This window comes from Phyllobates terribilis, unplaced genomic scaffold (genome assembly GCF_046119375.1).
Source record: "Phyllobates terribilis strain yellow unplaced genomic scaffold, ASM4611937v1 Scaffold_123__1_contigs__length_5148117, whole genome shotgun sequence".
NCBI classification, from domain to species: domain Eukaryota; kingdom Metazoa; phylum Chordata; class Amphibia; order Anura; family Dendrobatidae; genus Phyllobates; species Phyllobates terribilis.
Genome location: NW_027362883.1, coordinates 118,058 through 141,281, shown reverse-complemented (window position 1 = coordinate 141,281; position 23,224 = coordinate 118,058). Strand labels below are relative to the sequence as shown.

The window sequence follows — 23,224 nt, the reverse complement described above, 5'->3', positions numbered from 1 at the left end:
AAAGATAGCATTGCATCACATTACATGGCAATGCAATGCACAGTTGCTGAAGTTGAACCAAAATGAGCTTGTAATCTGGCTTCTGCAACTTTGAACATGAAAAATCCAATGAGGAGAAGAAAAGCAAAGCCAAAGAGTCCATCCCAAAATCCGACAAACAAGCAAAATGAACAAAAAACATTGAATTCAATTCTTTCTGATTTTAGAAACTGCATTAAAGAAGGGGTGCACCGGTCCTGGAGATACTGCAATACCAGGTCAATGCGTGGAGTGGACAGAGCAAGCTCTTTTTCCATCTCCCTGTTCTAAAAATCCATTTAATATATGGTCCCCAGATAGGGGACGTATCAGATATTAAACTGATAAGAACAGATACTACACTTGATATTAGCCAAAAGGCCGAGAAGCGATAACCAGAATTGGTTTCAAACTACGGAGCCACCCAAGGATCCTGAAAAGTCCATTTGTGGAGATGAGCTCCTGGACTCCCGTTAAGAAGACATGTTGTCAACCTCTAGATCCCTTACATGCCTGCACTTTTCGGCTTGCTGCTGCTGCAATCCACGCGTTTTAGATCTGCATAACTCCACCTCTTTAAACACAGCACCTTCACCCCCTGCTGTTCCCACCCGCCTCAACACCGTTGGAAGGGAGGAGAACCAATTAAGGCGGGGGGTGGGGTGGAACGAGCAGCTGTCTACCCTTAGCAGGAGGGCTCCTGATTACATACCTCTCCTGCTGCTGCTGCTGCTGGCTGTCCAGCAGCAGACTGAAGGTGGCTGCTGCTGTGCACAGGTATATAAAGGCTCAGAGCCTATTATGACACGCGCAGCCAGCGTTCCATTGCCACATTCCATCTACTGCAGGCAGGATACCTGGCTGGCTGAATGTCGCTGAGAAGCTCACAGAGACCGCCATAAGCAACAGTTTAACAGAATGCCACAGACTAATCAACCAAACTTTTTGGGTTGGGTTCTCTTTTATAGTCTGCAGGCATTAAATGAAAGAAGTCAGTGTTCCAGCAGAAGGAGACAACGTTTCAGAAAAGGCATTGTAGCAAACCAAAAAAGAAATTTTAAGCGCAGCAGAGTAACCAGCGCACATACCTGTTAGCTCAGGTGAGTTTAAAAGGCTGCTGTTGATAACAAGGGCATTTGCTAAATAGATGGTGTGTGTGCAACAATATACTGAAAGGTCAATTATATTGTGCAGCTTATCTCACCACCTGTAGTTATTTAGGTGAAAGCTCCAAAATGCTTGCCTAATATGTCTGTTTATCCAAAAGGAAGTAAAAAGGGAGAGCTAGAAAGATAGCATTGCATCACATTACATGGCAATGCAATGCACAGTTGCTGAAGTTGAACCAAAATGAGCTTGTAATCTGGCTTCTGCAACTTTGAACATGAAAAATCCAATGAGGAGAAGAAAAGCAAAGCCAAAGAGTCCATCCCAAAATCCGACAAACAAGCAAAATGAACAAAAAACATTGAATTCAATTCTTTCTGATTTTAGAAACTGCATTACAGAATGGGTGCACCGGTCCTGGAGATACTGCAATACCAGGTCAATGCGTGGAGTGGACAGAGCAAGCTCTTTTTCCATCTCCCTGTTCTAAAAATCCATTTAATATATGGTCCCCAGATAGGGGACATATCAGATATTAAACTGATAAGAACAGATACTACACTTGATCTTAGCCAAAAGGCCGAGAAGCGATAACCAGAATTGGTTTCAAACTACGGAGCCACCCAAGGATCCTGAAAAGTCCATTTGTGGAGATGAGCTCCTGGACTCCCGTTAAGAAGACATGTTGTCAACCTCTAGATCCCTTACATGCCTGCACTTTTCGGCTTGCTGCTGCTGCAATCCACGCGTTTTAGATCTGCATAACTCCACCTCTTTAAACACAGCACCTTCACCCCCTGCTGTTACCACCCGCCTCAACACCGTTGGAAGGGAGGAGAACCAATTAAGGTGGGGGGTGGGGTGGAACGAGCAGCTGTCTACCCTTAGCAGGAGGGCTCCTGATTACATACCTCTCCTGCTGCTGCTGCTGCTGGCTGTCCAGCAGCAGACTGAAGGTGGCTGCTGCTGTGCACAGGTATATAAAGGCTCAGAGCCTATTATGACACGCGCAGCCAGCGTTCCATTGCCACATTCCATCTACTGCAGGCAGGATACCTGGCTGGCTGAATGTCGCTGAGAAGCTCACAGAGACCGCCATAAGCAACAGTTTAACAGAATGCCACAGACTAATCAACCAAACTTTTTGGGTTGGGTTCTCTTTTATAGTCTGCAGGCATTAAATGAAAGAAGTCAGTGTTCCAGCAGAAGGAGACAACGTTTCAGAAAAGGCATTGTAGCAAACCAAAAAAGAAATTTTAAGCGCAGCAGAGTAACCAGCGCACATACCTGTTAGCTCAGGTGAGTTTAAAAGGCTGCTGTTGATAACAAGGGCATTTGCTAAATAGATGGTGTTTGTGCAACAATATACTGAAAGGTCAATTATATTGTGCAGCTTATCTCACCACCTGTAGTTATTTAGGTGAAAGCTCCAAAATGCTTGCCTAATATGTCTGTTTATCCAAAAGGAAGTAAAAAGGGAGAGCTAGAAAGATAGCATTGCATCACATTACATGGCAATGCAATGCACAGTTGCTGAAGTTGAACCAAAATGAGCTTGTAATCTGGCTTCTGCAACTTTGAACATGAAAAATCCAATGAGGAGAAGAAAAGCAAAGCCAAAGAGTCCATCCCAAAATCCGACAAACAAGCAAAATGAACAAAAAACATTGAATTCAATTCTTTCTGATTTTAGAAACTGCATTAAAGAAGGGGTGCACCGGTCCTGGAGATACTGCAATACCAGGTCAATGCGTGGAGTGGACAGAGCAAGCTCTTTTTCCATCTCCCTGTTCTAAAAATCCATTTAATATATGGTCCCCAGATAGGGGACGTATCAGATATTAAACTGATAAGAACAGATACTACACTTGATCTTAGCCAAAAGGCCGAGAAGTGATAACCAGAATTGGTTTCAAACTACGGAGCCACCCAAGGATCCTGAAAAGTCCATTTGTGGAGATGAGCTCCTGGACTCCCGTTAAGAAGACATGTTGTCAACCTCTAGATCCCTTACATGCCTGCACTTTTCGGCTTGCTGCTGCTGCAATCCACGCGTTTTAGATCTGCATAACTCCACCTCTTTAAACACAGCACCTTCACCCCCTGCTGTTCCCACCCGCCTCAACACCGTTGGAAGGGAGGAGAACCAATTAAGGCGGGGGGTGGGGTGGAACGAGCAGCTGTCTACCCTTAGCAGGAGGGCTCCTGATTACATACCTCTCCTGCTGCTGCTGCTGCTGGCTGTCCAGCAGCAGACTGAAGGTGGCTGCTGCTGTGCACAGGTATATAAAGGCTCAGAGCCTATTATGACACGCGCAGCCAGCGTTCCATTGCCACATTCCATCTACTGCAGGCAGGATACCTGGCTGGCTGAATGTCGCTGAGAAGCTCACAGAGACCGCCATAAGCAACAGTTTAACAGAATGCCACAGACTAATCAACCAAACTTTTTGGGTTGGGTTCTCTTTTATAGTCTGCAGGCATTAAATGAAAGAAGTCAGTGTTCCAGCAGAAGGAGACAACGTTTCAGAAAAGGCATTGTAGCAAACCAAAAAAGAAATTTTAAGCGCAGCAGAGTAACCAGCGCACATACCTGTTAGCTCAGGTGAGTTTAAAAGGCTGCTGTTGATAACAAGGGCATTTTCTAAATAGATGGTGTGTGTGCAACAATATACTGAAAGGTCAATTATATTGTGCAGCTTATCTCACCACCTGTAGTTATTTAGGTGAAAGCTCCAAAATGCTTGCCTAATATGTCTGTTTATCCAAAAGGAAGTAAAAAGGGAGAGCTAGAAAGATAGCATTGCATCACATTACATGGCAATGCAATGCACAGTTGCTGAAGTTGAACCAAAATGAGCTTGTAATCTGGCTTCTGCAACTTTGAACATGAAAAATCCAATGAGGAGAAGAAAAGCAAAGCCAAAGAGTCCATCCCAAAATCCGACAAACAAGCAAAATGAACAAAAAACATTGAATTCAATTCTTTCTGATTTTAGAAACTGCATTAAAGAAGGGGTGCACCGGTCCTGGAGATACTGCAATACCAGGTCAATGCGTGGAGTGGACAGAGCAAGCTCTTTTTCCATCTCCCTGTTCTAAAAATCCATTTAATATATGGTCCCCAGATAGGGGACGTATCAGATATTAAACTGATAAGAACAGATACTACACTTGATCTTAGCCAAAAGGCCGAGAAGCGATAACCAGAATTGGTTTCAAACTACGGAGCCACCCAAGGATCCTGAAAAGTCCATTTGTGGAGATGAGCTCCTGGACTCCCGTTAAGAAGACATGTTGTCAACCTCTAGATCCCTTACATGCCTGCACTTTTCGGCTTGCTGCTGCTGCAATCCACGCGTTTTAGATCTGCATAACTCCACCTCTTTAAACACAGCACCTTCACCCCCTGCTGTTCCCACCCGCCTCAACACCGTTGGAAGGGAGGAGAACCAATTAAGGCGGGGGGTGGGGTGGAACGAGCAGCTGTCTACCCTTAGCAGGAGGGCTCCTGATTACATACCTCTCCTGCTGCTGCTGCTGCTGCTGGCTGTCCAGCAGCAGACTGAAGGTGGCTGCTGCTGTGCACAGGTATATAAAGGCTCAGAGCCTATTATGACACGCGCAGCCAGCGTTCCATTGCCACATTCCATCTACTGCAGGCAGGATACCTGGCTGGCTGAATGTCGCTGAGAAGCTCACAGAGACCGCCATAAGCAACAGTTTAACAGAATGCCACAGACTAATCAACCAAACTTTTTGGGTTGGGTTCTCTTTTATAGTCTGCAGGCATTAAATGAAAGAAGTCAGTGTTCCAGCAGAAGGAGACAACGTTTCAGAAAAGGCATTGTAGCAAACCAAAAAAGAAATTTTAAGCGCAGCAGAGTAACCAGCGCACATACCTGTTAGCTCAGGTGAGTTTAAAAGGCTGCTGTTGATAACAAGGGCATTTGCTAAATAGATGGTGTGTGTGCAACAATATACTGAAAGGTCAATTATATTGTGCAGCTTATCTCACCACCTGTAGTTATTTAGGTGAAAGCTCCAAAATGCTTGCCTAATATGTCTGTTTATCCAAAAGGAAGTAAAAAGGGAGAGCTAGAAAGATAGCATTGCATCACATTACATGGCAATGCAATGCACAGTTGCTGAAGTTGAACCAAAATGAGCTTGTAATCTGGCTTCTGCAACTTTGAACATGAAAAATCCAATGAGGAGAAGAAAAGCAAAGCCAAAGAGTCCATCCCAAAATCCGACAAACAAGCAAAATGAACAAAAAACATTGAATTCAATTCTTTCTGATTTTAGAAACTGCATTAAAGAAGGGGTGCACCGGTCCTGGAGATACTGCAATACCAGGTCAATGCGTGGAGTGGACAGAGCAAGCTCTTTTTCCATCTCCCTGTTCTAAAAATCCATTTAATATATGGTCCCCAGATAGGGGACGTATCAGATATTAAACTGATAAGAACAGATACTACACTTGATCTTAGCCAAAAGGCCGAGAAGCGATAACCAGAATTGGTTTCAAACTACGGAGCCACCCAAGGATCCTGAAAAGTCCATTTGTGGAGATGAGCTCCTGGACTCCCGTTAAGAAGACATGTTGTCAACCTCTAGATCCCTTACATGCCTGCACTTTTCGGCTTGCTGCTGCTGCAATCCACGCGTTTTAGATCTGCATAACTCCACCTCTTTAAACACAGCACCTTCACCCCCTGCTGTTCCCACCCGCCTCAACACCGTTGGAAGGGAGGAGAACCAATTAAGGCGGGGGGTGGGGTGGAACGAGCAGCTGTCTACCCTTAGCAGGAGGGCTCCTGATTACATACCTCTCCTGCTGCTGCTGCTGCTGCTGGCTGTCCAGCAGCAGACTGAAGGTGGCTGCTGCTGTGCACAGGTATATAAAGGCTCAGAGCCTATTATGACACGCGCAGCCAGCGTTCCATTGCCACATTCCATCTACTGCAGGCAGGATACCTGGCTGGCTGAATGTCGCTGAGAAGCTCACAGAGACCGCCATAAGCAACAGTTTAACAGAATGCCACAGACTAATCAACCAAACTTTTTGGGTTGGGTTCTCTTTTATAGTCTGCAGGCATTAAATGAAAGAAGTCAGTGTTCCAGCAGAAGGAGACAACGTTTCAGAAAAGGCATTGTAGCAAACCAAAAAAGAAATTTTAAGCGCAGCAGAGTAACCAGCGCACATACCTGTTAGCTCAGGTGAGTTTAAAAGGCTGCTGTTGATAACAAGGGCATTTGCTAAATAGATGGTGTGTGTGCAACAATATACTGAAAGGTCAATTATATTGTGCAGCTTATCTCACCACCTGTAGTTATTTAGGTGAAAGCTCCAAAATGCTTGCCTAATATGTCTGTTTATCCAAAAGGAAGTAAAAAGGGAGAGCTAGAAAGATAGCATTGCATCACATTACATGGCAATGCAATGCACAGTTGCTGAAGTTGAACCAAAATGAGCTTGTAATCTGGCTTCTGCAACTTTGAACATGAAAAATCCAATGAGGAGAAGAAAAGCAAAGCCAAAGAGTCCATCCCAAAATCCGACAAACAAGCAAAATGAACAAAAAACATTGAATTCAATTCTTTCTGATTTTAGAAACTGCATTAAAGAAGGGGTGCACCGGTCCTGGAGATACTGCAATACCAGGTCAATGCGTGGAGTGGACAGAGCAAGCTCTTTTTCCATCTCCCTGTTCTAAAAATCCATTTAATATATGGTCCCCAGATAGGGAACGTATCAGATATTAAACTGATAAGAACAGATACTACACTTGATCTTAGCCAAAAGGCCGAGAAGCGATAACCAGAATTGGTTTCAAACTACGGAGCCACCCAAGGATCCTGAAAAGTCCATTTGTGGAGATGAGCTCCTGGACTCCCGTTAAGAAGACATGTTGTCAACCTCTAGATCCCTTACATGCCTGCACTTTTCGGCTTGCTGCTGCTGCAATCCACGCGTTTTAGATCTGCATAACTCCACCTCTTTAAACACAGCACCTTCACCCCCTGCTGTTCCCACCCGCCTCAACACCGTTGGAAGGGAGGAGAACCAATTAAGGCGGGGGGTGGGGTGGAACGAGCAGCTGTCTACCCTTAGCAGGAGGGCTCCTGATTACATACCTCTCCTGCTGCTGCTGCTGCTGCTGGCTGTCCAGCAGCAGACTGAAGGTGGCTGCTGCTGTGCACAGGTATATAAAGGCTCAGAGCCTATTATGACACGCGCAGCCAGCGTTCCATTGCCACATTCCATCTACTGCAGGCAGGATACCTGGCTGGCTGAATGTCGCTGAGAAGCTCACAGAGACCGCCATAAGCAACAGTTTAACAGAATGCCACAGACTAATCAACCAAACTTTTTGGGTTGGGTTCTCTTTTATAGTCTGCAGGCATTAAATGAAAGAAGTCAGTGTTCCAGCAGAAGGAGACAACATTTCAGAAAAGGCATTGTAGCAAACCAAAAAAGAAATTTTAAGCGCAGCAGAGTAACCAGCGCACATACCTGTTAGCTCAGGTGAGTTTAAAAGGCTGCTGTTGATAACAAGGGCATTTGCTAAATAGATGGTGTGTGCGCAACAATATACTGAAAGGTCAATTATATTGTGCAGCTTATCTCACCACCTGTAGTTATTTAGGTGAAAGCTCCAAAATGCTTGCCTAATATGTCTGTTTATCCAAAAGGAAGTAAAAAGGAAGAGCTAGAAAGATAGCATTGCATCACATTACATGGCAATGCAATGCACAGTTGCTGAAGTTGAACCAAAATGAGCTTGTAATCTGGATTCTGCAACTTTGAACATGAAAAATCCAATGAGGAGAAGAAAAGCAAAGCCAAAGAGTCCATCCCAAAATCCGACAAACAAGCAAAATGAACAAAAAACATTGAATTCAATTCTTTCTGATTTTAGAAACTGCATTAAAGAAGGGGTGCACCGGTCCTGGAGATACTGCAATACCAGGTCAATGCGTGGAGTGGACAGAGCAAGCTCTTTTTCCATCTCCCTGTTCTAAAAATCCATTTAATATATGGTCCCCAGATAGGGGACGTATCAGATATTAAACTGATAAGAACAGATACTACACTTGATCTTAGCCAAAAGGCCGAGAAGCGATAACCAGAATTGGTTTCAAACTACGGAGCCACCCAAGGATCCTGAAAAGTCCATTTGTGGAGATGAGCTCCTGGACTCCCGTTAAGAAGACATGTTGTCAACCTCTAGATCCCTTACATGCCTGCACTTTTCGGCTTGCTGCTGCTGCAATCCACGCGTTTTAGATCTGCATAACTCCACCTCTTTAAACACAGCACCTTCACCCCCTGCTGTTCCCACCCGCCTCAGCACCGTTGGAAGGGAGGAGAACCAATTAAGGCGGGGGGTGGGGTGGAACGAGCAGCTGTCTACCCTTAGCAGGAGGGCTCCTGATTACATACCTCTCCTGCTGCTGCTGCTGCTGGCTGTCCAGCAGCAGACTGAAGGTGGCTGCTGCTGTGCACAGGTATATAAAGGCTCAGAGCCTATTATGACACGCGCAGCCAGCGTTCCATTGCCACATTCCATCTACTGCAGGCAGGATACCTGGCTGGCTGAATGTCGCTGAGAAGCTCACAGAGACCGCCATAAGCAACAGTTTAACAGAATGCCACAGACTAATCAACCAAACTTTTTGGGTTGGGTTCTCTTTTATAGTCTGCAGGCATTAAATGAAAGAAGTCAGTGTTCCAGCAGAAGGAGACAACGTTTCAGAAAAGGCATTGTAGCAAACCAAAAAAGAAATTTTAAGCGCAGCAGAGTAACCAGCGCACATACCTGTTAGCTCAGGTGAGTTTAAAAGGCTGCTGTTGATAACAAGGGCATTTGCTAAATAGATGGTGTGTGTGCAACAATATACTGAAAGGTCAATTATATTGTGCAGCTTATCTCACCACCTGTAGTTATTTAGGTGAAAGCTCCAAAATGCTTGCCTAATATGTCTGTTTATCCAAAAGGAAGTAAAAAGGGAGAGCTAGAAAGATAGCATTGCATCACATTACATGGCAATGCAATGCACAGTTGCTGAAGTTGAACCAAAATGAGCTTGTAATCTGGCTTCTGCAACTTTGAACATGAAAAATCCAATGAGGAGAAGAAAAGCAAAGCCAAAGAGTCCATCCCAAAATCCGACAAACAAGCAAAATGAACAAAAAACATTGAATTCAATTCTTTCTGATTTTAGAAACTGCATTAAAGAAGGGGTGCACCGGTCCTGGAGATACTGCAATACCAGGTCAATGCGTGGAGTGGACAGAGCAAGCTCTTTTTCCATCTCCCTGTTCTAAAAATCCATTTAATATATGGTCCCCAGATAGGGGACGTATCAGATATTAAACTGATAAGAACAGATACTACACTTGATCTTAGCCAAAAGGCCGAGAGCGATAACCAGAATTGGTTTCAAACTACGGAGCCACCCAAGGATCCTGAAAAGTCCATTTGTGGAGATGAGCTCCTGGACTCCCGTTAAGAAGACATGTTGTCAACCTCTAGATCCCTTACATGCCTGCACTTTTCGGCTTGCTGCTGCTGCAATCCACGCGTTTTAGATCTGCATAACTCCACCTCTTTAAACACAGCACCTTCACCCCCTGCTGTTCCCACCCGCCTCAACACCGTTGGAAGGGAGGAGAACCAATTAAGGCGGGGGGTGGGGTGGAACGAGCAGCTGTCTACCCTTAGCAGGAGGGCTCCTGATTACATACCTCTCCTGCTGCTGCTGCTGCTGGCTGTCCAGCAGCAGACTGAAGGTGGCTGCTGCTGTGCACAGGTATATAAAGGCTCAGAGCCTATTATGACACGCGCAGCCAGCGTTCCATTGCCACATTCCATCTACTGCAGGCAGGAAACCTGGCTGGCTGAATGTCGCTGAGAAGCTCACAGAGACCGCCATAAGCAACAGTTTAACAGAATGCCACAGACTAATCAACCAAACTTTTTGGGTTGGGTTCTCTTTTATAGTCTGCAGGCATTAAATGAAAGAAGTCAGTGTTCCAGCAGAAGGAGACAACATTTCAGAAAAGGCATTGTAGCAAACCAAAAAAGAAATTTTAAGCGCAGCAGAGTAACCAGCGCACATACCTGTTAGCTCAGGTGAGTTTAAAAGGCTGCTGTTGATAACAAGGGCATTTGCTAAATAGATGGTGTGTGTGCAACAATATACTGAAAGGTCAATTATATTGTGCAGCTTATCTCACCACCTGTAGTTATTTAGGTGAAAGCTCCAAAATGCTTGCCTAATATGTCTGTTTATCCAAAAGGAAGTAAAAAGGGAGAGCTAGAAAGATAGCATTGCATCACATTACATGGCAATGCAATGCACAGTTGCTGAAGTTGAACCAAAATGAGCTTGTAATCTGGCTTCTGCAACTTTGAACATGAAAAATCCAATGAGGAGAAGAAAAGCAAAGCCAAAGAGTCCATCCCAAAATCCGACAAACAAGCAAAATGAACAAAAAACATTGAATTCAATTCTTTCTGATTTTAGAAACTGCATTAAAGAAGGGGTGCACCGGTCCTGGAGATACTGCAATACCAGGTCAATGCGTGGAGTGGACAGAGCAAGCTCTTTTTCCATCTCCCTGTTCTAAAAATCCATTTAATATATGGTCCCCAGATAGGGGACGTATCAGATATTAAACTGATAAGAACAGATACTACACTTGATCTTAGCCAAAAGGCCGAGAAGCGATAACCAGAATTGGTTTCAAACTACGGAGCCACCCAAGGATCCTGAAAAGTCCATTTGTGGAGATGAGCTCCTGGACTCCCGTTAAGAAGACATGTTGTCAACCTCTAGATCCCTTACATGCCTGCACTTTTCGGCTTGCTGCTGCTGCAATCCACGCGTTTTAGATCTGCATAACTCCACCTCTTTAAACACAGCACCTTCACCCCCTGCTGTTCCCACCCGCCTCAACACCGTTGGAAGGGAGGAGAACCAATTAAGGCGGGGGGTGGGGTGGAACGAGCAGCTGTCTACCCTTAGCAGGAGGGCTCCTGATTACATACCTCTCCTGCTGCTGCTGCTGGCTGTCCAGCAGCAGACTGAAGGTGGCTGCTGCTGTGCACAGGTATATAAAGGCTCAGAGCCTATTATGACACGCGCAGCCAGCGTTCCATTGCCACATTCCATCTACTGCAGGCAGGATACCTGGCTGGCTGAATGTCGCTGAGAAGCTCACAGAGACCGCCATAAGCAACAGTTTAACAGAATGCCACAGACTAATCAACCAAACTTTTTGGGTTGGGTTCTCTTTTATAGTCAGCAGGCATTAAATGAAAGAAGTCAGTGTTCCAGCAGAAGGAGACAACGTTTCAGAAAAGGCATTGTAGCAAACCAAAAAAGAAATTTTAAGCGCAGCAGAGTAACCAGCGCACATACCTGTTAGCTCAGGTGAGTTTAAAAGGCTGCTGTTGATAACAAGGGCATTTGCTAAATAGATGGTGTGTGTGCAACAATATACTGAAAGGTCAATTATATTGTGCAGCTTATCTCACCACCTGTAGTTATTTAGGTGAAAGCTCCAAAATGCTTGCCTAATATGTCTGTTTATCCAAAAGGAAGTAAAAAGGGAGAGCTAAAGAGATAGCATTGCATCACATTACATGGCAATGCAATGCACAGTTGCTGAAGTTGAACCAAAATGAGCTTGTAATCTGGCTTCTGCAACTTTGAACATGAAAAATCCAATGAGGAGAAGAAAAGCAAAGCCAAAGAGTCCATCCCAAAATCCGACAAACAAGCAAAATGAACAAAAAACATTGAATTCAATTCTTTCTGATTTTAGAAACTGCATTAAAGAAGGGGTGCACCGGTCCTGGAGATACTGCAATACCAGGTCAATGCGTGGAGTGGACAGAGCAAGCTCTTTTTCCATCTCCCTGCTCTAAAAATCCATTTAATATATGGTCCCCAGATAGGGGACATATCAGATATTAAACTGATAAGAACAGATACTACACTTGATCTTAGCCAAAAGGCCGAGAAGCGATAACCAGAATTGGTTTCAAACTACGGAGCCACCCAAGGATCCTGAAAAGTCCATTTGTGGAGATGAGCTCCTGGACTCCCGTTAAGAAGACATGTTGTCAACCTCTAGATCCCTTACATGCCTGCACTTTTCGGCTTGCTGCTGCTGCAATCCACGCGTTTTAGATCTGCATAACTCCACCTCTTTAAACACAGCACCTTCACCCCCTGCTGTTCCCACCCGCCTCAACACCGTTGGAAGGGAGGAGAACCAATTAAGGCGGGGGGTGGGGTGGAACGAGCAGCTGTCTACCCTTAGCAGGAGGGCTCCTGATTACATACCTCTCCTGCTGCTGCTGCTGCTGGCTGTCCAGCAGCAGACTGAAGGTGGCTGCTGCTGTGCACAGGTATATAAAGGCTCAGAGCCTATTATGACACGCGCAGCCAGCGTTCCATTGCCACATTCCATCTACTGCAGGCAGGATACCTGGCTGGCTGAATGTCGCTGAGAAGCTCACAGAGACCGCCATAAGCAACAGTTTAACAGAATGCCACAGACTAATCAACCAAACTTTTTGGGTTGGGTTCTCTTTTATAGTCTGCAGGCATTAAATGAAAGAAGTCAGTGTTCCAGCAGAAGGAGACAACGTTTCAGAAAAGGCATTGTAGCAAACCAAAAAAGAAATTTTAAGCGCAGCAGAGTAACCAGCGCACATACCTGTTAGCTCAGGTGAGTTTAAAAGGCTGCTGTTGATAACAAGGGCATTTGCTAAATAGATGGTGTGTGTGCAACAATATACTGAAAGGTCAATTATATTGTGCAGCTTATCTCACCACCTGTAGTTATTTAGGTGAAAGCTCCAAAATGCTTGCCTAATATGTCTGTTTATCCAAAAGGAAGTAAAAAGGGAGAGCTAGAAAGATAGCATTGCATCACATTACATGGCAATGCAATGCACAGTTGCTGAAGTTGAACCAAAATGAGCTTGTAATCTGGCTTCTGCAACTTTGAACATGAAAAATCCAATGAGGAGAAGAAAAGCAAAGCCAAAGAGTCCATCCCAAAATCCGACAAACAAGCAAAATGAACAAAAAACATTGAATTCAATTCTTTCTGATTTTAGAAACTGCATTAAAGAAGGGGTGCACCGGTCCTGGAGATACTGCAATACCAGGTCAATGCGTGGAGTGGACAGAGCAAGCTCTTTTTCCATCTCCCTGTTCTAAAAATCCATTTAATATATGGTCCCCAGATAGGGGACGTATCAGATATTAAACTGATAAGAACAGATACTACACTTGATCTTAGCCAAAAGGCCGAGAAGCGATAACCAGAATTGGTTTCAAACTACGGAGCCACCCAAGGATCCTGAAAAGTCCATTTGTGGAGATGAGCTCCTGGACTCCCATTAAGAAGACATGTTGTCAACCTCTAGATCCCTTACATGCCTGCACTTTTCGGCTTGCTGCTGCTGCAATCCACGCGTTTTAGATCTGCATAACTCCACCTCTTTAAACACAGCACCTTCACCCCCTGCTGTTCCCACCCGCCTCAACACCGTTGGAAGGGAGGAGAACCAATTAAGGCGGGGGGTGGGGTGGAACGAGCAGCTGTCTACCCTTAGCAGGAGGGCTCCTGATTACATACCTCTCCTGCTGCTGCTGCTGCTGGCTGTCCAGCAGCAGACTGAAGGTGGCTGCTGCTGTGCACAGGTATATAAAGGCTCAGAGCCTATTATGACACGCGCAGCCAGCGTTCCATTGCCACATTCCATCTACTGCAGGCAGGATACCTGGCTGGCTGAATGTCGCTGAGAAGCTCACAGAGACCGCCATAAGCAACAGTTTAACAGAATGCCACAGACTAATCAACCAAACTTTTTGGGTTGGGTTCTCTTTTATAGTCTGCAGGCATTAAATGAAAGAAGTCAGTGTTCCAGCAGAAGGAGACAATGTTTCAGAAAAGGCATTGTAGCAAACCAAAAAAGAAATTTTAAGCGCAGCAGAGTAACCAGCGCACATACCTGTTAGCTCAGGTGAGTTTAAAAGGCTGCTGTTGATAACAAGGGCATTTGCTAAATAGATGGTGTGTGTGCAACAATATACTGAAAGGTCAATTATATTGTGCAGCTTATCTCACCACCTGTAGTTATTTAGGTGAAAGCTCCAAAATGCTTGCCTAATATGTCTGTTTATCCAAAAGGAAGTAAAAAGGGAGAGCTAGAAAGATAGCATTGCATCACATTACATGGCAATGCAATGCACAGTTGCTGAAGTTGAACCAAAATGAGCTTGTAATCTGGCTTCTGCAACTTTGAACATGAAAAATCCAATGAGGAGAAGAAAAGCAAAGCTAAAGAGTCCATCCCAAAATCCGACAAACAAGCAAAATGAACAAAAAACATTGAATTCAATTCTTTCTGATTTTAGAAACTGCATTAAAGAAGGGGTGCACCGGTCCTGGAGATACTGCAATACCAGGTCAATGCGTGGAGTGGACAGAGCAAGCTCTTTTTCCATCTCCCTGTTCTAAAAATCCATTTAATATATGGTCCCCAGATAGGGGACGTATCAGATATTAAACTGATAAGAACAGATACTACACTTGATCTTAGCCAAAAGGCCGAGAAGCGATAACCAGAATTGGTTTCAAACTACGGAGCCACCCAAGGATCATGAAAAGTCCATTTGTGGAGATGAGCTCCTGGACTCCCGTTAAGAAGACATGTTGTCAACCTCTAGATCCCTTACATGCCTGCACTTTTCGGCTTGCTGCTGCTGCAATCCACGCGTTTTAGATCTGCATAACTCCACCTCTTTAAACACAGCACCTTCACCCCCTGCTGTTCCCACCCGCCTCAACACCGTTGGAAGGGAGGAGAACCAATTAAGGCGGGGGGTGGGGTGGAACGAGCAGCTGTCTACCCTTAGCAGGAGGGCTCCTGATCACATACCTCTCCTGCTGCTGCTGCTGCTGGCTGTCCAGCAGCAGACTGAAGGTGGCTGCTGCTGTGCACAGGTATATAAAGGCTCAGAGCCTATTATGACACGCGCAGCCAGCGTTCCATTGCCACATTCCATCTACTGCAGGCAGGATACCTGGCTGGCTGAATGTCGCTGAGAAGCTCACAGAGACCGCCATAAGCAACAGTTTAACAGAATGCCACAGACTAATCAACCAAACTTTTTGGGTTGGGTTCTCTTTTATAGTCTGCAGGCATTAAATGAAAGAAGTCAGTGTTCCAGCAGAAGGAGACAACGTTTCAGAAAAGGCATTGTAGCAAACCAAAAAAGAAATTTTAAGCGCAGCAGAGTAACCAGCGCACATACCTGTTAGCTCAGGTGAGTTTAAAAGGCTGCTGTTGATAACAAGGGCATTTGCTAAATAGATGGTGTGTGTGCAACAATATACTGAAAGGTCAATTATATTGTGCAGCTTATCTCACCACCTGTAGTTATTTAGGTGAAAGCTCCAAAATGCTTGCCTAATATGTCTGTTTATCCAAAAGGAAGTAAAAAGGGAGAGCTAGAAAGATAGCATTGCATCACATTACATGGCAATGCAATGCACAGTTGCTGAAGTTGAACCAAAATGAGCTTGTAATCTGGCTTCTGCAACTTTGAACATGAAAAATCCAATGAGGAGAAGAAAAGCAAAGCCAAAGAGTCCATCCCAAAATCCGACAAACAAGCAAAATGAACAAAAAACATTGAATTCAATTCTTTCTGATTTTAGAAACTGCATTAAAGAAGGGGTGCACCGGTCCTGGAGATACTGCAATACCAGGTCAATGCGTGGAGTGGACAGAGCAAGCTCTTTTTCCATCTCCCTGTTCTAAAAATCCATTTAATATATGGTCCCCAGATAGGGGACGTATCAGATATTAAACTGATAAGAACAGATACTACACTTGATCTTAGCCAAAAGGCCGAGAAGCGATAACCAGAATTGGTTTCAAACTACGGAGCCACCCAAGGATCCTGAAAAGTCCATTTGTGGAGATGAGCTCCTGGACTCCCGTTAAGAAGACATGTTGTCAACCTCTAGATCCCTTACATGCCTGCACTTTTCGGCTTGCTGCTGCTGCAATCCACGCGTTTTAGATCTGCATAACTCCACCTCTTTAAACACAGCACCTTCACCCCCTGCTGTTCCCACCCGCCTCAACACCGTTGGAAGGGAGGAGAACCAATTAAGGCGGGGGGTGGGGTGGAACGAGCAGCTGTCTACCCTTAGCAGGAGGGCTCCTGATTACATACCTCTCCTGCTGCTGCTGCTGCTGGCTGTCCAGCAGCAGACTGAAGGTGGCTGCTGCTGTGCACAGGTATATAAAGGCTCAGAGCCTATTATGACACGCGCAGCCAGCGTTCCATTGCCACATTCCATCTACTGCAGGCAGGATACCTGGCTGGCTGAATGTCGCTGAGAAGCTCACAGAGACCGCCATAAGCAACAGTTTAACAGAATGCCACAGACTAATCAACCAAACTTTTTGGGTTGGGTTCTCTTTTATAGTCTGCAGGCATTAAATGAAAGAAGTCAGTGTTCCAGCAGAAGGAGACAACGTTTCAGAAAAGGCATTGTAGCAAACCAAAAAAGAAATTTTAAGCGCAGCAGAGTAACCAGCGCACATACCTGTTAGCTCAGGTGAGTTTAAAAGGCTGCTGTTGATAACAAGGGCATTTGCTAAATAGATGGTGTGTGTGCAATAATATACTGAAAGGTCAATTATATTGTGCAGCTTATCTCACCACCTGTAGTTATTTAGGTGAAAGCTCCAAAATGCTTGCCTAATATGTCTGTTTATCCAAAAGGAAGTAAAAAGGGAGAGCTAGAAAGATAGCATTGCATCACATTACATGGCAATGCAATGCACAGTTGCTGAAGTTGAACCAAAATGAGCTTGTAATCTGGCTTCTGCAACTTTGAACATGAAAAATCCAATGAGGAGAAGAAAAGCAAAGCCAAAGAGTCCATCCCAAAATCCGACAAACAAGCAAAATGAACAAAAAACATTGAATTCAATTCTTTCTGATTTTAGAAACTGCATTAAAGAAGGGGTGCACCGGTCCTGGAGATACTGCAATACCAGGTCAATGCGTGGAGTGGACAGAGCAAGCTCTTTTTCCATCTCCCTGTTCTAAAAATCCATTTAATATATGGTCCCCAGATAGGGGACGTATCAGATATTAAACTGATAAGAACAGATACTACACTTGATCTTAGCCAAAAGGCCGAGAAGCGATAACCAGAATTGGTTTCAAACTACGGAGCCACCCAAGGATCCTGAAAAGTCCATTTGTGGAGATGAGCTCCTGGACTCCCGTTAAGAAGACATGTTGTCAACCTCTAGATCCCTTACATGCCTGCACTTTTCGGCTTGCTGCTGCTGCAATCCACGCGTTTTAGATCTGCATAACTCCACCTCTTTAAACACAGCACCTTCACCCCCTGCTGTTCCCACCCGCCTCAACACCGTTGGAAGGGAGGAGAACCAATTAAGGCGGGGGGTGGGGTGGAACGAGCAGCTGTCTACCCTTAGCAGGAGGGCTCCTGATTACATACCTCTCCTGCTGCTGCTGCTGCTGGCTGTCCAGCAGCAGACTGAAGGTGGCTGCTGCTGTGCACAGGTATATAAAGGCTCAGAGCCTATTATGACACGCGCAGCCAGCGTTCCATTGCCACATTCCATCTACTGCAGGCAGGATACCTGGCTGGCTGAATGTCGCTGAGAAGCTCACAGAGACCGCCATAAGCAACAGTTTAACAGAATGCCACAGACTAATCAACCAAACTTTTTGGGTTGGGTTCTCTTTTATAGTCTGCAGGCATTAAATGAAAGAAGTCAGTGTTCCAGCAGAAGGAGACATCGTTTCAGAAAAGGCATTGTAGCAAACCAAAAAAGAAATTTTAAGCGCAGCAGAGTAACCAGCGCACATACCTGTTAGCTCAGGTGAGTTTAAAAGGCTGCTGTTGATAACAAGGGCATTTGCTAAATAGATGGTGCGTGTGCAACAATATACTGAAAGGTCAATTATATTGTGCAGCTTATCTCACCACCTGTAGTTATTTAGGTGAAAGCTCCAAAATGCTTGCCTAATATGTCTGTTTATCCAAAAGGAAGTAAAAAGGGAGAGCTAGAAAGATAGCATTGCATCACATTACATGGCAATGCAATGCACAGTTGCTGAAGTTGAACCAAAATGAGCTTGTAATCTGGCTTCTGCAACTTTGAACATGAAAAATCCAATGAGGAGAAGAAAAGCAAAGCCAAAGAGTCCATCCCCAAATCCGACAAACAAGCAAAATGAACAAAAAACATTGAATTCAATTCTTTCTGATTTTAGAAACTGCATTAAAGAAGGGGTGCACCGGTCCTGGAGATACTGCAATACCAGGTCAATGCGTGGAGTGGACAGAGCAAGCTCTTTTTCCATCTCCCTGTTCTAAAAATCCATTTAATATATGGTCCCCAGATAGGGGACGTATCAGATATTAAACTGATAAGAACAGATACTACACTTGATCTTAGCCAAAAGGCCGAGAAGCGATAACCAGAATTGGTTTCAAACTACGGAGCCACCCAAGGATCCTGAAAAGTCCATTTGTGGAGATGAGCTCCTGGACTCCCGTTAAGAAGACATGTTATCAACCTCTAGATCCCTTACATGCCTGCACTTTTCGGCTTGCTGCTGCTGCAATCCACGCGTTTTAGATCTGCATAACTCCACCTCTTTAAACACAGCACCTTCACCCCCTGCTGTTCCCACCCGCCTCAACACCGTTGGAAGGGAGGAGAACCAATTAAGGCGGGGGGTGGGGTGGAACGAGCAGCTGTCTACCCTTAGCAGGAGGGCTCCTGATTACATACCTCTCCTGCTGCTGCTGCTGCTGGCTGTCCAGCAGCAGACTGAAGGTGGCTGCTGCTGTGCACAGGTATATAAAGGCTCAGAGCCTATTATGACACGCGCAGCCAGCGTTCCATTGCCACATTCCATCTACTGCAGGCAGGATACCTGGCTGGCTGAATGTCGCTGAGAAGCTCACAGAGACCGCCATAAGCAACAGTTTAACAGAATGCCACAGACTAATCAACCAAACTTTTTGGGTTGGGTTCTCTTTTATAGTCTGCAGGCATTAAATGAAAGAAGTCAGTGTTCCAGCAGAAGGAGACAACGTTTCAGAAAAGGCATTGTAGCAAACCAAAAAAGAAATTTTAAGCGCAGCAGAGTAACCAGCGCACATACCTGTTAGCTCAGGTGAGTTTAAAAGGCTGCTGTTGATAACAAGGGCATTTGCTAAATAGATGGTGTGTGTGCAACAATATACTGAAAGGTCAATTATATTGTGCAGCTTATCTCACCACCTGTAGTTATTTAGGTGAAAGCTCCAAAATGCTTGCCTAATATGTCTGTTTATCCAAAAGGAAGTAAAAAGGGAGAGCTAGAAAGATAGCATTGCATCACATTACATGGCAATGCAATGCACAGTTGCTGAAGTTGAACCAAAATGAGCTTGTAATCTGGCTTCTGCAACTTTGAACATGAAAAATCCAATGAGGAGAAGAAAAGCAAAGCCAAAGAGTCCATCCCAAAATCCGACAAACAAGCAAAATGAACAAAAAACATTGAATTCAATTCTTTCTGATTTTAGAAACTGCATTAAAGAAGGGGTGCACCGGTCCTGGAGATACTGCAATACCAGGTCAATGCGTGGAGTGGACAGAGCAAGCTCTTTTTCCATCTCCCTGTTCTAAAAATCCATTTAATATATGGTCCCCAGATAGGGGACGTATCAGATATTAAACTGATAAGAACAGATACTACACTTGATCTTAGCCAAAAGGCCGAGAAGCGATAACCAGAATTGGTTTCAAACTACGGAGCCACCCAAGGATCCTGAAAAGTCCATTTGTGGAGATGAGCTCCTGGACTCCCGTTAAGAAGACATGTTGTCAACCTCTAGATCCCTTACATGCCTGCACTTTTCGGCTTGCTGCTGCTGCAATCCACGCGTTTTAGATCTGCATAACTCCACCTCTTTAAACACAGCACCTTCACCCCCTGCTGTTCCCACCCGCCTCAACACCGTTGGAAGGGAGGAGAATCAATTAAGGCGGGGGGTGGGGTGGAACGAGCAGCTGTCTACCCTTAGCAGGAGGGCTCCTGATTACATACCTCTCCTGCTGCTGCTGCTGCTGGCTGTCCAGCAGCAGACTGAAGGTGGCTGCTGCTGTGCACAGGTATATAAAGGCTCAGAGCCTATTATGACACGCGCAGCCAGCGTTCCATTGCCACATTCCATCTACTGCAGGCAGGATACCTGGCTGGCTGAATGTCGCTGAGAAGCTCACAGAGACCGCCATAAGCAACAGTTTAACAGAATGCCACAGACTAATCAACCAAACTTTTTGGGTTGGGTTCTCTTTTATAGTCTGCAGGCATTAAATGAAAGAAGTCAGTGTTCCAGCAGAAGGAGACAACGTTTCAGAAAAGGCATTGTAGCAAACCAAAAAAGAAAATTTAAGCGCAGCAGAGTAACCAGCGCACATACCTGTTAGCTCAGGTGAGTTTAAAAGGCTGCTGTTGATAACAAGGGCATTTGCTAAATAGATGGTGCGTGTGCAACAATATACTGAAAGGTCAATTATATTGTGCAGCTTATCTCACCACCTGTAGTTATTTAGGTGAAAGCTCCAAAATGCTTGCCTAATATGTCTGTTTATCCAAAAGGAAGTAAAAAGGGAGAGCTAGAAAGATAGCATTGCATCACATTACATGGCAATGCAATGCACAGTTGCTGAAGTTGAACCAAAATGAGCTTGTAATCTGGCTTCTGCAACTTTGAACATGAAAAATCCAATGAGGAGAAGAAAAGCAAAGCCAAAGAGTCCATCCCCAAATCCGACAAACAAGCAAAATGAACAAAAAACATTGAATTCAATTCTTTCTGATTTTAGAAACTGCATTAAAGAAGGGGTGCACCGGTCCTGGAGATACTGCAATACCAGGTCAATGCGTGGAGTGGACAGAGCAAGCTCTTTTTCCATCTCCCTGTTCTAAAAATCCATTTAATATATGGTCCCCAGATAGGGGACGTATCAGATATTAAACTGATAAGAACAGATACTACACTTGATCTTAGCCAAAAGGCCGAGAAGCGATAACCAGAATTGGTTTCAAACTACGGAGCCACCCAAGGATCCTGAAAAGTCCATTTGTGGAGATGAGCTCCTGGACTCCCGTTAAGAAGACATGTTATCAACCTCTAGATCCCTTACATGCCTGCACTTTTCGGCTTGCTGCTGCTGCAATCCACGCGTTTTAGATCTGCATAACTCCACCTCTTTAAACACAGCACCTTCACCCCCTGCTGTTCCCACCCGCCTCAACACCGTTGGAAGGGAGGAGAACCAATTAAGGCGGGGGGTGGGGTGGAACGAGCAGCTGTCTACCCTTAGCAGGAGGGCTCCTGATTACATACCTCTCCTGCTGCTGCTGCTGCTGGCTGTCCAGCAGCAGACTGAAGGTGGCTGCTGCTGTGCACAGGTATATAAAGGCTCAGAGCCTATTATGACACGCGCAGCCAGCGTTCCATTGCCACATTCCATCTACTGCAGGCAGGATACCTGGCTGGCTGAATGTCGCTGAGAAGCTCACAGAGACCGCCATAAGCAACAGTTTAACAGAATGCCACAGACTAATCAACCAAACTTTTTGGGTTGGGTTCTCTTTTATAGTCTGCAGGCATTAAATGAAAGAAGTCAGTGTTCCAGCAGAAGGAGACAACGTTTCAGAAAAGGCATTGTAGCAAACCAAAAAAGAAATTTTAAGCGCAGCAGAGTAACCAGCGCACATACCTGTTAGCTCAGGTGAGTTTAAAAGGCTGCTGTTGATAACAAGGGCATTTGCTAAATAGATGGTGTGTGTGCAACAATATACTGAAAGGTCAATTATATTGTGCAGCTTATCTCACCACCTGTAGTTATTTAGGTGAAAGCTCCAAAATGCTTGCCTAATATGTCTGTTTATCCAAAAGGAAGTAAAAAGGGAGAGCTAGAAAGATAGCATTGCATCACATTACATGGCAATGCAATGCACAGTTGCTGAAGTTGAACCAAAATGAGCTTGTAATCTGGCTTCTGCAACTTTGAACATGAAAAATCCAATGAGGAGAAGAAAAGCAAAGCCAAAGAGTCCATCCCAAAATCCGACAAACAAGCAAAATGAACAAAAAACATTGAATTCAATTCTTTCTGATTTTAGAAACTGCATTAAAGAAGGGGTGCACCGGTCCTGGAGATACTGCAATACCAGGTCAATGCGTGGAGTGGACAGAGCAAGCTCTTTTTCCATCTCCCTGTTCTAAAAATCCATTTAATATATGGTCCCCAGATAGGGGACGTATCAGATATTAAACTGATAAGAACAGATACTACACTTGATCTTAGCCAAAAGGCCGAGAAGCGATAACCAGAATTGGTTTCAAACTACGGAGCCACCCAAGGATCCTGAAAAGTCCATTTGTGGAGATGAGCTCCTGGACTCCCGTTAAGAAGACATGTTGTCAACCTCTAGATCCCTTACATGCCTGCACTTTTCGGCTTGCTGCTGCTGCAATCCACGCGTTTTAGATCTGCATAACTCCACCTCTTTAAACACAGCACCTTCACCCCCTGCTGTTCCCACCCGCCTCAACACCGTTGGAAGGGAGGAGAATCAATTAAGGCGGGGGGTGGGGTGGAACGAGCAGCTGTCTACCCTTAGCAGGAGGGCTCCTGATTACATACCTCTCCTGCTGCTGCTGCTGCTGGCTGTCCAGCAGCAGACTGAAGGTGGCTGCTGCTGTGCACAGGTATATAAAGGCTCAGAGCCTATTATGACACGCGCAGCCAGCGTTCCATTGCCACATTCCATCTACTGCAGGCAGGATACCTGGCTGGCTGAATGTCGCTGAGAAGCTCACAGAGACCGCCATAAGCAACAGTTTAACAGAATGCCACAGACTAATCAACCAAACTTTTTGGGTTGGGTTCTCTTTTATAGTCTGCAGGCATTAAATGAAAGAAGTCAGTGT

General features: G+C 45.0%; 18 non-coding genes across 18 annotated transcripts; all 18 read right to left on the bottom strand.

The window, feature by feature from the left end:
* Nucleotides 1–220: 220 nt before the first annotated feature.
* LOC141202439 (U2 spliceosomal RNA) lies at nucleotides 221–411 on the bottom strand. Its single transcript, XR_012273712.1, has one exon. It is a non-coding gene; the product is annotated as a U2 spliceosomal RNA (small nuclear RNA).
* Nucleotides 412–1,526: 1,115 nt separating this feature from the next.
* On the bottom strand, nucleotides 1,527–1,717 carry LOC141202916 (U2 spliceosomal RNA). The gene has a single exon (XR_012274062.1). It is a non-coding gene; the product is annotated as a U2 spliceosomal RNA (small nuclear RNA).
* Nucleotides 1,718–2,832: 1,115 nt separating this feature from the next.
* LOC141202219 (U2 spliceosomal RNA) lies at nucleotides 2,833–3,023 on the bottom strand. Its single transcript, XR_012273500.1, has one exon. It is a non-coding gene; the product is annotated as a U2 spliceosomal RNA (small nuclear RNA).
* A 1,115-nt stretch (nucleotides 3,024–4,138) lies between these two features.
* On the bottom strand, nucleotides 4,139–4,329 carry LOC141202177 (U2 spliceosomal RNA). Its single transcript, XR_012273459.1, has one exon. It is a non-coding gene; the product is annotated as a U2 spliceosomal RNA (small nuclear RNA).
* Nucleotides 4,330–5,447: 1,118 nt separating this feature from the next.
* On the bottom strand, nucleotides 5,448–5,638 carry LOC141202166 (U2 spliceosomal RNA). The gene has a single exon (XR_012273448.1). It is a non-coding gene; the product is annotated as a U2 spliceosomal RNA (small nuclear RNA).
* Nucleotides 5,639–6,756: 1,118 nt separating this feature from the next.
* LOC141202271 (U2 spliceosomal RNA) lies at nucleotides 6,757–6,947 on the bottom strand. Its single transcript, XR_012273550.1, has one exon. It is a non-coding gene; the product is annotated as a U2 spliceosomal RNA (small nuclear RNA).
* A 1,118-nt stretch (nucleotides 6,948–8,065) lies between these two features.
* LOC141202155 (U2 spliceosomal RNA) lies at nucleotides 8,066–8,256 on the bottom strand. The gene has a single exon (XR_012273437.1). It is a non-coding gene; the product is annotated as a U2 spliceosomal RNA (small nuclear RNA).
* Nucleotides 8,257–9,371: 1,115 nt separating this feature from the next.
* LOC141202435 (U2 spliceosomal RNA) lies at nucleotides 9,372–9,563 on the bottom strand. Its single transcript, XR_012273708.1, has one exon. It is a non-coding gene; the product is annotated as a U2 spliceosomal RNA (small nuclear RNA).
* Nucleotides 9,564–10,676: 1,113 nt separating this feature from the next.
* LOC141202144 (U2 spliceosomal RNA) lies at nucleotides 10,677–10,867 on the bottom strand. The gene has a single exon (XR_012273426.1). It is a non-coding gene; the product is annotated as a U2 spliceosomal RNA (small nuclear RNA).
* Nucleotides 10,868–11,979: 1,112 nt separating this feature from the next.
* Nucleotides 11,980–12,170, bottom strand: LOC141202939 (U2 spliceosomal RNA). The gene has a single exon (XR_012274084.1). It is a non-coding gene; the product is annotated as a U2 spliceosomal RNA (small nuclear RNA).
* Nucleotides 12,171–13,285: 1,115 nt separating this feature from the next.
* Nucleotides 13,286–13,476, bottom strand: LOC141202132 (U2 spliceosomal RNA). The gene has a single exon (XR_012273415.1). It is a non-coding gene; the product is annotated as a U2 spliceosomal RNA (small nuclear RNA).
* Nucleotides 13,477–14,591: 1,115 nt separating this feature from the next.
* LOC141202121 (U2 spliceosomal RNA) lies at nucleotides 14,592–14,782 on the bottom strand. The gene has a single exon (XR_012273404.1). It is a non-coding gene; the product is annotated as a U2 spliceosomal RNA (small nuclear RNA).
* Nucleotides 14,783–15,897: 1,115 nt separating this feature from the next.
* LOC141202109 (U2 spliceosomal RNA) lies at nucleotides 15,898–16,088 on the bottom strand. The gene has a single exon (XR_012273393.1). It is a non-coding gene; the product is annotated as a U2 spliceosomal RNA (small nuclear RNA).
* Nucleotides 16,089–17,203: 1,115 nt separating this feature from the next.
* LOC141202097 (U2 spliceosomal RNA) lies at nucleotides 17,204–17,394 on the bottom strand. Its single transcript, XR_012273381.1, has one exon. It is a non-coding gene; the product is annotated as a U2 spliceosomal RNA (small nuclear RNA).
* A 1,115-nt stretch (nucleotides 17,395–18,509) lies between these two features.
* On the bottom strand, nucleotides 18,510–18,700 carry LOC141202085 (U2 spliceosomal RNA). The gene has a single exon (XR_012273370.1). It is a non-coding gene; the product is annotated as a U2 spliceosomal RNA (small nuclear RNA).
* A 1,115-nt stretch (nucleotides 18,701–19,815) lies between these two features.
* LOC141202074 (U2 spliceosomal RNA) lies at nucleotides 19,816–20,006 on the bottom strand. The gene has a single exon (XR_012273359.1). It is a non-coding gene; the product is annotated as a U2 spliceosomal RNA (small nuclear RNA).
* A 1,115-nt stretch (nucleotides 20,007–21,121) lies between these two features.
* LOC141202062 (U2 spliceosomal RNA) lies at nucleotides 21,122–21,312 on the bottom strand. The gene has a single exon (XR_012273347.1). It is a non-coding gene; the product is annotated as a U2 spliceosomal RNA (small nuclear RNA).
* A 1,115-nt stretch (nucleotides 21,313–22,427) lies between these two features.
* LOC141202049 (U2 spliceosomal RNA) lies at nucleotides 22,428–22,618 on the bottom strand. Its single transcript, XR_012273336.1, has one exon. It is a non-coding gene; the product is annotated as a U2 spliceosomal RNA (small nuclear RNA).
* Between the last annotated feature and the right edge of the window lie 606 nt (nucleotides 22,619–23,224).